This window comes from Nomascus leucogenys, chromosome 10 (assembly GCF_006542625.1).
Source record: "Nomascus leucogenys isolate Asia chromosome 10, Asia_NLE_v1, whole genome shotgun sequence".
Taxonomy (NCBI): domain Eukaryota; kingdom Metazoa; phylum Chordata; class Mammalia; order Primates; family Hylobatidae; genus Nomascus; species Nomascus leucogenys.
This window is the reverse complement of record NC_044390.1, coordinates 70,324,302-70,338,094: the sequence shown is the minus strand read 5'-3', so window position 1 is coordinate 70,338,094 and position 13,793 is coordinate 70,324,302.

Sequence of the window (13,793 nt, the reverse complement as noted above, 5' to 3'; positions counted from 1 at the left end):
GTGGAGGGAACAACCTCTGTCTGGGACATTACTTCTCTAATGGCAGAGGGACATGACGAATCATGCACTGACTCTTAAACCTCCGCTAACAGGAGGCACAAGTCGCATTTCCTTAATGAAAGCATGCCACAGAGCTACCTTTTCATCACCAGGGTGGGGAGAGATAAGAATTCCACAAGAGGGAAACAGAACTGGTTGGAGGCACAGTGACATAATCTCTGGCAGCGCTCAGTTTCCCTATCTGTAATGTGAGAGAGCTCTGATTCCATTCAGTGGCACTGTAAGGCAGCAGTTCTAGCTAGGAAGATCTGCTGGAGGTGCTCCAGTGCAGAGAACGCTCCATGACCATAATATTATGGATGGTGAATATGAAATTCTCACTTGGCTGGATGAAATGTATGTATCACAGCAGAGTAGTAGTTGTGGAAAAAGAAGGAAAAAATCAGTGAACCTAGGAGAAACTGTTTTCAAATATGACTTACACTTTATTTAAATTAAAATAGTAAGCTCTGATTCTGCCACTGTACTCTAGCTTGGGTGAGACAGTGAGACCCCATCTCTTAAGTTATTAATTAATTAAGTTTGTTTGTTTCTCTGCAAGGAATGAAAGTCACTTTTTAATCATTGTGTGTGTGTGTGTGTGTGTAATAAATATAGAAAAGATCCAAAAAAGATTAATGTATTATAGAGATAACACTTATGCAACTACCACTCAAAATATAGAACATTGCCAATATTCCAGAAGCCTCAAAGTGTCCCTTCCCAGTAATAGCTCCCTCATTTTTCTGCAAAGATAACCAGTAAAGGCTGTCTTAGAGCTTCCTGCAAACAGACTCTAAGTTGGAAATTGCAGGCAGAGGATTTACTGGGGATATTCTTGGGAGAAATACCTGTAAGAACATTAGGAAGGCAAGACGAGTAGAGGAAGAAGCCAGTTCACAGTGGTTCCATCAGTGGCTGTGTCAGTCCCACATAGGTTCTTTGATTTGGGCTAGCCCTTTGGCGTTGAGCGCTGGATCTTTATATTCCCACATCAGCCAATCACTAGGCACTAAACCCTAGTCACTAGGCAAACCCTGATAGGGGGTGTGGCCTTGAGTGAAGAAGTTCCCCGTGGCCAAGAGTAATTCCCAGTTTGTCACTCAGGTGTGAACCATCAGCAGAGAATATTCTCAGCAGCTGAGAATGGAACATGGGATGTGAAGAAGGAATCCTGGAACCACAGTATCCACAGAACTATTATAGCTCCTTCTTTTATATACTTTTTAATTTGAACACTTACATATGCCTCTTATGTATGTTTTAAACACCTGGTTTGCTTTACTCAACATTGCATTTTTAAGATTCAACAGTTGGCTGTGGTTGTAATACACATTCATTTTCATGTCAGCATTGTATTCTATTTTATGATTATACCCCAATTCACCCATTGTACTATAGAGACATTGGACTGCTTCCTGCCTTTGGCTGTATACCTAATTCTGCTATGAATACTGCTATAAATGTCTTTTGGTGCACATACACGTGTGTGTCTCAGGTAGATAAGCAGGAGTGGCACTGCTGAGATACTAGGTTAACCCACTTGGCTTCAATAAACACTCAAGATCAACATTTTCCAAACTTTGCATGGATCCAGTAAACATTATTCTTTTTCACTGCATAGGTTTTGATCAAAATTGAAAAAATAAAACAAAACACTAAAGGAACTATGACAAAAATCCTGTGATAACATGCCCTATGAAATCACGGGATTGGTGATCAGGGGCAATCCATCCAACTCCCTCTCTCAAGTTTGCCCCCACCCAAATCTCATCTTGAATTGTAGCTCCCATAATCCCTACAAGTCTTGAGAAGGACCCAGCAGGAGGTAATTGAATCATGGGGGCAAGTTTTTCCAGTGCTGTTTTCATGATAGTAAATAGGTCTCATGAGATCTGATGGCTTTATAAAGGGGAGTTCCCCTGCACATGCTCTCTTGCCTGCCACCATGTAAGATGTGACTTTCTCTTCCTTCACTTTCTGCCATGATTGTGAGTCTTCCCCAGCCATGTGGAACTGTGAGTCCATTAAACCTCTTTCCTTTATAAATTACCCAGGTTCGGGTATGTCTTTATTAGCAGTGTGAAAACGAACTAGTACTCACGCTATACATACTTTCAACTTTCCAAGATAACATCGAACAGCTTATTTTCCAACGAATAGCGTTTGTGTTCCCATTGTTCCACAGCCTCATCAGCACTTACTATTTTTAATTGTCATCTTTTTTGTTGTTTGCTTGTTTTTAATGAAGCCATATGGTAGCTATTCAGCCATGTCTCATTATGGTTTTGTCTTCCACTTCCCTGGTGACTAGTCAATTTGAGCACCTTTTCAAATATATTTGTTATTCGTTAAGATTTCCTTTTTGTAGAGGAGCCTGTTTTTGCCCTTTTTTAACTTTCTCTTTTTCCTAGTGAATTAAATAAGATCTTTATATATTTTAGATGTATAAATATTGTAGATTAGGTCAATATTACAAATATTTTATTCTACCTTATGGCTGCCTTTTCTTCTTCTTCATGTCCCAAAAGTTTTTAATTTTAAGGTAATCAAAATTTATAAATTATTTTTGTCTTGTGAAATGCTGTGACCTTGAGTTTGCATAAGGAGTTTGGATTCATATACCTTGAAATATACAGATACAGTGAAATATACTATCTCATTCAATTGTGTGATGAGACGATATCTTGTGCTATTTTTCCTAAAAAAGCATTTTGAGTGTCTGGAAAGAGAAATGATTTGCTTTGCAAGATAAATTTACCTTCATTTTAACTTCAGGTTCTTTTCATTTTGACCATTGAATACACATGGATATGGAGCTAGTTATTTAAACAAAAGAGACCTGCAAAGATATAAAAATGTACAAATTCAAATTCAACTAACTTTTCAAAGTTGCAGTCTCTTTTCAGTAGACATGATCGTTGCAGTAGTTGAAGAAAAAAAAATTAACTCAGCAGGAGGCAGAAAAGAAAATCTGTCATGTACAAGCTGGAAAAATGAAAAGAGTTTAAATGAGTTAATGGACTGATGGTTTTGTAATGGGATTATTTAAAGAAGTTGAAAGTTTTAGGGTCTGTCCATAACCTTTTAAGAACTATGTCACTTAGGGCAATGACTCCCAGCAGTTCCTTAAAGCCATTTCATCATTGGCCATTAGCAAGGCTATTTGACCCTGACATATTTCAAACTGCGAATTTCCTTTTCCCCTGTGCATCTCCCAGGGCCGAGAATGTAGGCACAAATTTAAGATGGTGGAGATTGAAGCTGTGCCTGCATAGTGGGAGTTTGACTTGTACATCTTGCTGGTTTTGCCAGCTGAAGAAGTGATTTTATCATCATAGAAGCTGGAGCTTATGGGGGAAAGTAACCTGGTCCTGGGGCTGGGCTTTTCCTTCAATAATGTCCTTCCTATCAAAAATAAATTTCTGCTCTTCTCCTTTACATCTTTGCTGTTCTCTGGCCTAAAGTGTTGGGTGCTCATCTTTCCTAGCATTGCATCTCAATTTTTCAGTAGATGTTTGGTTACACATATCTGTGCTGTAACCCAAAAGTTGAGAGTCTCCGATATCAAGCAACCACACCTCTCCTTTTGTTGCTAGCTAGATAATTGGTACTATTTAGTGACTGGCCACAAAAGGGGAATTGTCATGCTCTTATGTTTGGGAAACCCAATCTGTCATTGTGCTGCAGTATTGCTATTAGTGATGTCTTATCTGTGTGTCCTTGTGCCAGGAGGAGGTCCCATCTGAAAAGTTAAATTTCCATTTCTGTCTCAAGTAAGGATGTGAACAACCCCTAACTTCCAATTAATTAACTCAGAGAGGACATTCTTTTTAAAGTAATTATGAGCTTTAAATCCTCAAGTCTCCAAGTTTTGATAGGTTAACCCACTTGGCTTCAATAAACACTCAAGATCAACATTTTCCAAACTTTGCATGGATCCAGTAAACATTATTCTTTTTCACTGCATAGGTTTTGATCAAAATTGAAAAAATAAAACAAAACACTAAAGGAACTATGACAAAAATCCTGTGATAACATGCCCTATGAAATCATGGGATTGGTGATCGGGGCAATCCTCCATCCAACTCCCTCTCTCAAGTTACAGGGGATGAGCGACACAGAGGGAAGGGCAAAGCTAGGTGAGGAAACTTCAGACAACCACATCTTGACAAATGGGGAAGTGAAAGGTGGGTCTCCATATCCCTGGTATTCTCCTGGCCCAATATCCCTGAATCAGTATGACAAAACAAGTATCAAATATCTGGGAGAGCCTGAAGTTGCTGCCACTACCCTGCAAGTTCTAGTCAGGCACAAAATCTTGAGTCAGTCATCCTCAATGGTGTAGTGCCAGAATAGATTTAGATCACAAATTGGAACACCATAACCAGGTGCTAGGACAAATTTAGATCACAAATCGAAAGACCAGCTAGCTATACAGGCGTACCTGATTAGTCCGTCAATCTCACAATAAACTGACTGAAGATCCAACAACTGAATTGTTTGGCCCCCTCACCACCTACTATGTCAATGCAGGGTCTTTACTATTTGTCCCATGTTACCAGTGAAAGCTAAGTTGAAGGAAGTGACTTAGCTTGAGACAAAAAAGCTTGCTGCCTGAGCCCTAGAAGGAGACAGATTTGTCCACCAGACAGAAGCAATGCTCCTTATATTGGAGTCAGGAAAACGGTAAGTGGAATAAGACTTATGGCACAGAAAAGCAGAAAACTTCCTGTGGCAGCTTCTCCAAAAGGGAAAAATGGATGAGCTGAGGCAAGCATACACAGTTTATTCTTCCCAGATTTTCCAATTAGACTCAACTGTTAACACTCAATGGTCTTCTGTTAAGTGGAGATATACTAACTCCTTTCCAGGTATTTTCAGGGTGTATGATCTCAAATCCTTGTCCCTCTACACTTAGAAAATCTTGGAAAGAAGCAGTATTTGTAGAGGTTCATCTGAAGAATGGGTAGACCCATTCTTTTCCCTGGGTCAATGGGTCTCAAAAGGCCTTTGTTTGGACTCTTTAGCAAACTACTTTATTTCAAGTGAAGTATGTAAACAGATCCAAGAAGATACTGTAAATGGAATGGAACTCTGGGACACAGATCCACCTTTACTCGTCCTGATTCTTGCCAGCCTTGGCAAATTCTAGAGATCACTGGGATCCTTCCAGTACTCCACAGAAAATCGTAAGTTTAGAGAAACAAAGACTTCGCTGGATTAATCCAGGGCTACAGAAAGCTGGATTCCCAGAGTCTGTGGTTGCAGGCCCTGGTAGAGTTACTTGGTTACTAGGTGTTTGCATTGTTGAAGTTTGCCGTTTGATATTCGAATACAATCTTAAATAAATGTGGTAATGTTACACATCATTTTGATGCACATTTCTTGCTTTAAGTTTTTTTGCTAATTACTTATTACTTGCTTATTTTATATTTATTTTAGACTATGCAAATGATGTTAACAAAAAGCAAACGAGTGATTTTCTTATTCAACTTCAAAATGGGTCATAAAGCAGAGAAGACAACTCACAACATAACTCATTTGGCCCAGGAACTACTAATAAACGTACAGTGCAGTGGTGGTTCAAGAAGTTTTGCAAAGGTGATGAAAGCCTTGAAGATGAGAAGCATGGTGGTTGGCCATCAGAAGTTGACAACGACCAAATGAGAGCAATCATTGAAGCTGATCCTCTTACAACTACGTGAGGAGTTGCTGAAGAATTCAACCTTGACCATTCTATGGTCATTCAGCATTTGAAGCAAATTGGAAAGGTGAAAAATCTTGATAAGTGGGTGCCTCATGAGCTGAGTGAAATTTTTTTTTTAATTATCATTTTGAAGTGTTGTCTTCTCTTATTCTATGCAACAACAATGAACCATTTCTTGATTGCATTGTGATTTGAGATGAAAAGTGGATTTTACAGGACATCCAACGATGCCCAGCTCAGTGATTGGATGGAGAAGAAGCTCCAAAGCACTTCACAAAGCCAAACTTGCACCAAAAAACGGTCATGGTCACTGTTTGGTGGTCTGCTGCCACTCTGATCCACTACAGCTTTCTGAATCCTGGCAAAATCATTATATCTGAAAAGTCTGCTCAGCAAATCAATGAGATGCACCAAAAACTGCAATACCGGCAGCCAGCATTGGTCAGCAGAAAGGGCCCAATTTTTCTCCGTGACAATGCCTGATGGCACGTCGCACAGCGAATGCTTCAAATGCTGAGTAAATTAGCTTATGAAGTTTTGCCTCATCTGCCATATTAACCTGATCTCTCGCCAACTGACTACCACTTCTTCAAGCACCTTGACAATTTTTTGCAGGGAAAATGCTTCCATAACCAGCAGGACGCAGAAATTGCTTTCCAAGAGATCGTCGAATCCCAAAGCACAGATTTTTATGCTACAGGAATAAACAAGCTTATTTCTCATTGGCAAAAATGTGTTGATTGTAATTGTTCCTATTTTGATGAATAAAGATGTGTTTGAGCCTAATTATAATGATTTAAAATTCTCGGTCTAAAACTGCAATTACTTTTGCACCAACCTAAAACATAGTTATATTTAGTTGTAATGTCTTTCACTTCCACTAAGAGAAGTTATTGAAAAACAAACAGGCATACAAAAGTAATTCTACTTATTGTAAGGATGTTATTGAGAATGTTTACTGCATTAAATAATGTCATTCTTTTTTTCAAATTCAACATACATAATTAATGTGTACAACTTGATGAGTTTGGAGAGTATACACCTGTGAAGCCATCACCTCAATCTATGCCATAAACCTATCCATCACCTCTAAAAGTTTCCTCCTGCTCTTATTTTTTGTGTGTGTGATTAGAACACAATATAATAATACCCTTTTAGGGTATATATACAATATAGTATTGTTAACTTTAGGTGCTATGATATACAGTAAATCTCTGTAATTTGATTAAGTTGTATAACTGAAACTTTATGCCTTTTGACTAATACCTCTCTGTTTCCCTGTTCCCCCAGTCACTGGCAACCACCATTCCACTTTCTACTTCTATGCATTTGACTAATCCAGATTTATCATACAAGGGGTGTCATGTAGTATTTGCCCTTCTGTGTCTGGCTTATTTCATTTAGCATAATGTCCTTTAAGTTCACCCATTTTGTTTCAGATAAGCAGGGTTTTCTTCTTTTTTAAAGCCTGATTAATATTCCATGTATGTGTATACCATATTTTCTTTATCCATTCATCTATTAATGGACATTTAGATTGTTTCCATATCTTTGCTATTGTTAATAAAACTGCAATGAACATGGGAGTGCAAATATCTCTTCCAGATCCTGATTTCAATGTGTTTGCATCCATATTCAAAAATGAAATTCCTGGATCATACAGTTCTTCTACTTTTAGTTTTTTGGGGACATCCAAACTGTTTTCCAAGTTGGCCGTACCAATTCACATATCCATTAACATTGTAAAAGGGTTCCCTTTTCTCCAAATTTTCACCAGTATTTGTCTTCCATTTTCTAAATGGAAAGATTTAGAAACAAAAGCCATCCTAACAGGTGTGAGTTGGTACCTTATTGTGTTTTTGATTTATATTTCTCTGATTATTACTGATTCTGAGCAACTTTTTATATACCTGGTGTTCAATTGTGTGTCTTCTTCAGAGAAATGTTTATTAACAGTTTGTTTGCCTATTTTAACATTAGGTTATTTGGTTTTTTGCTATTGAGTTGTAGAAGTTCTTTACCTATTTTGGGTACTAACCCTTTATCAAATATGTGGTTTACAAATATTTTCCCCCATTCTGTCAGTCATCTTCTCATTTTGTATCCTTGGCTGTGAGGAAGATTTTTAGGTTGACTTATCTAATTTTACCTATACTGCCTGTGTTTTTTGTGTCATATCCAAAAAATTATTGCCAATGTCAATGTCCAAAAGCTTTCCCTTATTCTCATTTTCAGGAATTATGTGGTTTCAAATATTGTGTTTATAATGAATTATTATTATAATTCATTTTGAGTGGATTTTTAGGTCTGGTGTGAGTTGAGGGTTCAATTTCATTCCTTTGAATGTGGATATCCAGCTTTTGCAACACTTTATTAAAGAGACTATTCTTTCCCCATTATGTATTCTTGGTACTGTTGTGAAACATCAGTTGACCGTATACACCTGGATTTATTCCTGTGGTCTCTATTCTGTCCCATTGGTTTATATGTCTGTTTTTCCACCAGAACCACACTGTTTTGATTACTGTAGTTTTATGATATATTTTGAAATCAGTTAGTGTGATGTTTCCAGCTTCATTCATATTGCTCAAAATTCATATGACTATTTGGGGTCTTCTAATATTTTTCTATATCTGTAAAAATTACTATTGGGGCAGCAAGATAACTGACTAGAAGTAGCCAGGAAGAGCTGCCCCCACCTAGAGACCAGACCATCAAGAAGACTGGCACATTCTGAGTAAATCCTTGGAAGGAAGGCATTGAGAGTGGATGGAGGGAAGATGCAGATCCTGGGATCATGGGGGAGGAAGCTAGAAACCCTGCATGGGATTGCTAAACACAGGGACTTGTTCCTGATCCTAAGCAAATCCCAGGGAAAGGGTGAGTTAAGCAGGTGTGGAGTAGCACACTCTTGCCATAGACCTCAGGAATCCTAGCTGCAGGGGACCCCATGAACCCCATGGATATTTGAGCTGGAAGAGAGAGCTGCTTGCAGAGTTGGCAGGGACAGGACTGCAGCCTGTGCAGAGCCCAGATGGTTTGGCATGAGAAGAGTTACAGTGGAGCATGGCCAGGGATGCCCATCTCCCAAGGATCACCATGCTCCTCTAGGTGGCTTTGGCCTTTGGTGACTGTTGGACCTGGACAGAGTAGGGTGGTCTTGCTTTTGGAGTGGGGTCAGTGTGATCTGAGCACCAATCTATCTCCCGGCCTCTCCCAGGGTTCCTGCCTGGCTGCACTCAATTGCAGTGCAGCCTCAGATGCCCAACCACAGTGCTTCCCAGTGCCACTGGCATAGCTCCTTCACTGGCAGAGCTCACCCAGCTGTCAAAGAGCTTCTGCAGGTGAAGCTAGTGCATGCTTGCCCACAGCCTCTCCCTCTGTTTTGCTGGCACTCACTCACCCACGGCCATCCCCCACTGTGTTACTGGAGTGTGTATGCAGATCCTGTTTCTCCACCACCACTATTGCATGTGTGCAGACCTCACTGCCACTGCCTGCTTCTGTGTGTGCGTATGTGCACAGGTGCTGCTACTCTACTGCTGGCAGCACACACATGTGACCATGGATCCTGCTGCCTCTGTCCCAGTGAAACACTTTTGCTGGGACCCCCTCCCCCATCGGAATGTTATTGTCAGTGGACTGGGAACACCTGGGTCTCTTCAGTACAGCAAGGTGCTCAACCTTAACGGGCCAGAGAACAAAGCCATGGGCCTGGTCCCAGCCCCCTACAATTACAGCATGCAGCCCAGGAGTGCTGAGCTGAGGCTTGTCTCACTGAAGTCATCCAGAAATAAAGCCGGTTGACTGAACCCAACTCATACAAAAACCAAACCCTCACAACCATCAAAGAGTATAAAAGCAAAAAGCCCTATCCAAAGGAAGCAACTTCAAAGATTGAAGGAACATCAGCCAGACAGATGAGAAAGAACCAGCGCAATAACTCTATCAATTCAAAAAGCCAGAGTGTCTTCTTGCCTCCAAGTGACCATACTAGCTCTCCAGCAATGATTCTTAATCAGACTTCAATGGCTGGAATAAAAGACATAGCATTCAGAATCTGGATGGCAAGGAAGATCATCGAGATTCAGGAGAAAATTGAAACCCATTCCAAGGAATCTAAGGAATGCAGTAAAACAATACAAGATCTGAGAGATGAAACAGTCATTTTATGAAGGAACCAAACTGGTCTTAAAAAGCTAAAACTAACTTACTACAAGTATTTCATAATATAATCGGAAGTATTAACAGCTGAATAGACCAAGCTGAGGAAAGAATCTCAGAGCCCCACCAAGGGAACCCCATCAGGCTAACATCAGAACTTTTAGCAGAAACTGTACAAGCCAGAACAGATTAGAGTCCTACATTCAGCATCCTTAATGAAAATAAATTCCAACCAAAAATTTTTTATCCAGCCAAACTGAACTTCATAAACAAAAGTGAAATAAAATCTTTTTCAGACAAGCAAATGCTAAGGGAAATTGTTACCACCAGACCTTCCTTAGAAAAGGTACTTAAGGGAACGCTAAACACAGAAATGAAAAAAACATTACCAGCTACCACAAAAACACACTTAAGTCCATAGACCAATGACACTATACATCAACTACACAATTAAGTCTACATAACAACCAGCTAAGAACATGATGACAGGATCAAATCTGCACATATCAATATGAGTCTTAAATGTAAATGGGCTAAACACCCCATTTAAAAGGCACACAATGGCAAGTTGGATACAGAAGCAAAACCCAACGTATATTATCTTCAAGAGACCCTCTCACATTCAATGACACCTATAAGCTCAAAGAAAAGGAATGGAAAAAAATATATCAAGCAAACAGAAGACAAGAGTAGAGGTTGCTATTCTTATTTCAGAAAAAAACAGACTTTAAACCAATAATGATTTAAAAGGACAAATAAGGGTGTTGCATAATAATAAAGACCGATTCAACAAGAATACTTAACTATTCTAAATATATATATATATATGCCCAACACTAGAGCACCTAGATTCATAAAACAAATTCTTAAAGACCCACAAAGCGACATAAGAGTAGCAGACTTCAATATCCCACTAATAGTAATAGGCAGATCATCGAGGCAGAAAACTAACAAAAATACTTGGGACCTAAACTCAGTACTTGACCAAATGGACCTAATAGACATCTACAGGACATACTGCCCAACAACAACAGAATATACATTCTTCTCATCTGTACATGGCATATACTCTAAAATCAACCACATACTCAGTGATAAAACAATTCTGAACAAATTAAAAAGAACACAAAACGAAATCATATTAAACATACTCTAGACCACAGCAATAAAAATAGAAATCAACAGCAAGAAGATCTCTCAAAACAGTACAATTATATGGAAATTAAACAATCTCCTCTTGAATGACTTTTGAATAAATAATGAAATTAAGGAAGAAAGCAATAAATTATTTAAAACTAATGTAAACAAAGTTACAACATAACAAAACATCTGGGATACAGCTAACACAGTGTTAAAAGGAAAGTTTATAGCACTAAATGCCCATATCAAAAGACTCCTTATACAATAAATGATGCTGGGATTCAATAATTGGCTAGCTATGTGCAGAAGATTGAAATTGGACCCCTTCCTTTTACCATATACAAATATAAACTAAAGATGGATTAAAAACTTAAATATAAAACCTAAAACTATGAAAACCCTGGAGGCAAATTTGGGAAATACCATTCTGAACATAGGCCCTGGTAAAGATTTCATGATAAAGACTCCAAAAGCAATTACAACAAAAACAAAAATTGAGAAATTGGATTTAATGAAACTTAAGAGCTTCTGCACAGCAAAGGAAATCGTCAACAGAGTAAACAGATGACCTACAGAATAGGAAAAAATATTTGCAAACTATACATCTGACAGAATCTGATAGAATCTATAAGCGACTTAAAAATATTAATGAGCAAAAAACAACCCCATTAAAAAATGGGCAAATGACATGAATAGCCATTTCTCAAAAGAAAACATACATCTATCCAACAAGCATATGAAAAAATGCTTAACATCAATAATCATAATATAAATGCATATCAAAACCACAATGAGATACCATCTCATACCAGTCAAGATGGCCATTATTAAATGTCAAAAAATAACAGATGCTGGCAAGGTTGGGGAGAAAAGAGGATGCTTATACATTGCTCATGGGAATGTAAATTAGTTCAGCCACTCTGGAAAGCAGTTTGAAAATTCCTCAAAGAACTTAAAACAGAACCACCATTCAACCCAGCAATTCTATTACTGGGTATATACCCAAAGGAATAGATATCATTCTACCATAAAGACACATGCATGTGTATATTCATCATAGTACTATTCACAAAGCAAGACATGAAATCAACATAGACGCCCATCAGTGGTGGACTGGGTAAAGAAAATGTGCTACATATGCACCATGGTATACCACACAGCCATAAAAAAGCAAAATCACGTGCTTTGCGGCAATATGGTTGGAATTGGAGGTCATTATCCTAACCCAATTAACACAGTAACAGAAAACCAAATACTGCATGTTCTTGCTTATAAGTGGGAGCTAAACACTGAGTACATATTGACACAAAGAAGGAAAAATAGACACTAGGGATTACTTGAAGCTGGAAGGTGGAAGGAGAATGAGGATTGAAAAAAATACCTATCGGGTGCTATGTTTATTACCTGGGTGATGAAATAATCTGAACACCAAACCCCGCCAATACACAATTTACCCACCTAACAAACCTGCACATGTACTTCTTGAAACTAAATAAAAGTTGGAAAAAATGTTATTGGAATTTTGATAGAGATTGAATCTAATTTGTAGATCACTTTGGGTAACATGTACATTTTAACAATATTAATTCTTCCAATCCATGGACATGGGATGTCTTCCTATTTATTTTCTGTCTTCTTTGTTTTCATAAGTGTTTACATTATGATTTTCACTGTAGATGTTTTCCACCTTTTTACTTGAGTTTATTCCTAAGTATTCTATTATTGATGCTATTGTAAATGAAATTGTTTTTTGAATTTTCTTTTGGTATGCTTTGTTGTTAGTGTATGGAAAGGCAACTAATTTTCATATGTTGATTTTGTTTCTTGAAAATATGCTGTATTTATTTACTAGTTCTAACAGTTTGTGGAGTCCTTTAGGCTTTTCTAGATATGAGATCATGTCATTTTCAAGCAAAGGTAATTTTACTTTTTCCTTTTCAATTTGGATGCCTTTTGTTTCTTTCTCTTGCCTAATTTCTCTGGCTAGGAATTCCAGTACTCTATTGAATACAAGTGCAAGAGTGGGCATCTTTGCCTTGTTTTGATCTCACAGGAAAAGCTCTTCAATTTTCACTGTTGAGTATGCTACCTATGGGTTTTTCATATATAGCCTTTATTATGTGTGGAGGTAAGTTTCTTCATATCTAATTTTTTTGAGTTTTTTTTAACATGACGTTAACTTTTTTCAAATGCTTTTTCTGCATCTATTAAGATGATAATATGATTTTATCCTTCATTTGTTAATGTGGACTATCATACTGATTAACTTGCATGTGTTAAGCCATGCTTGCATTTCAGGGATAAATCTTACTTGGTCATGGTATAGATGCTTCTAATGTGGTTTGAATTCTGTTAGCAAATGTTTTGTTGAGGATTTTTGCCTTCACATTCATCAAGGATAATGGCCTATAGTTTTGTGTTGGTGCCATTGTCTGCTTTTGGTATCAGAGTGATGCTGGGCTCGCAAAAAAGAGTTTGGAAGTATTCCCTCTTCTAGTTTAAAAGTGATTGGTATTAATTCTTTTTAAAAAATCTTTGGTAGAATTCACCTGTAAAGCCTTCTGGTCCTTGGCTTTTCTTTATTGGAAGGTTTTTGATTACTGATGCAATCTCTTTTGTTTTTGGCCTATTCAGTCTTTCTATTTCTTCTGGTTTCAGTCTTCTTAGTTGTATGTTTCTAGGAATTTATACATTTCTTATAGATTGTTCATTTTGTTGATGTATAATTGTTTATAATAAT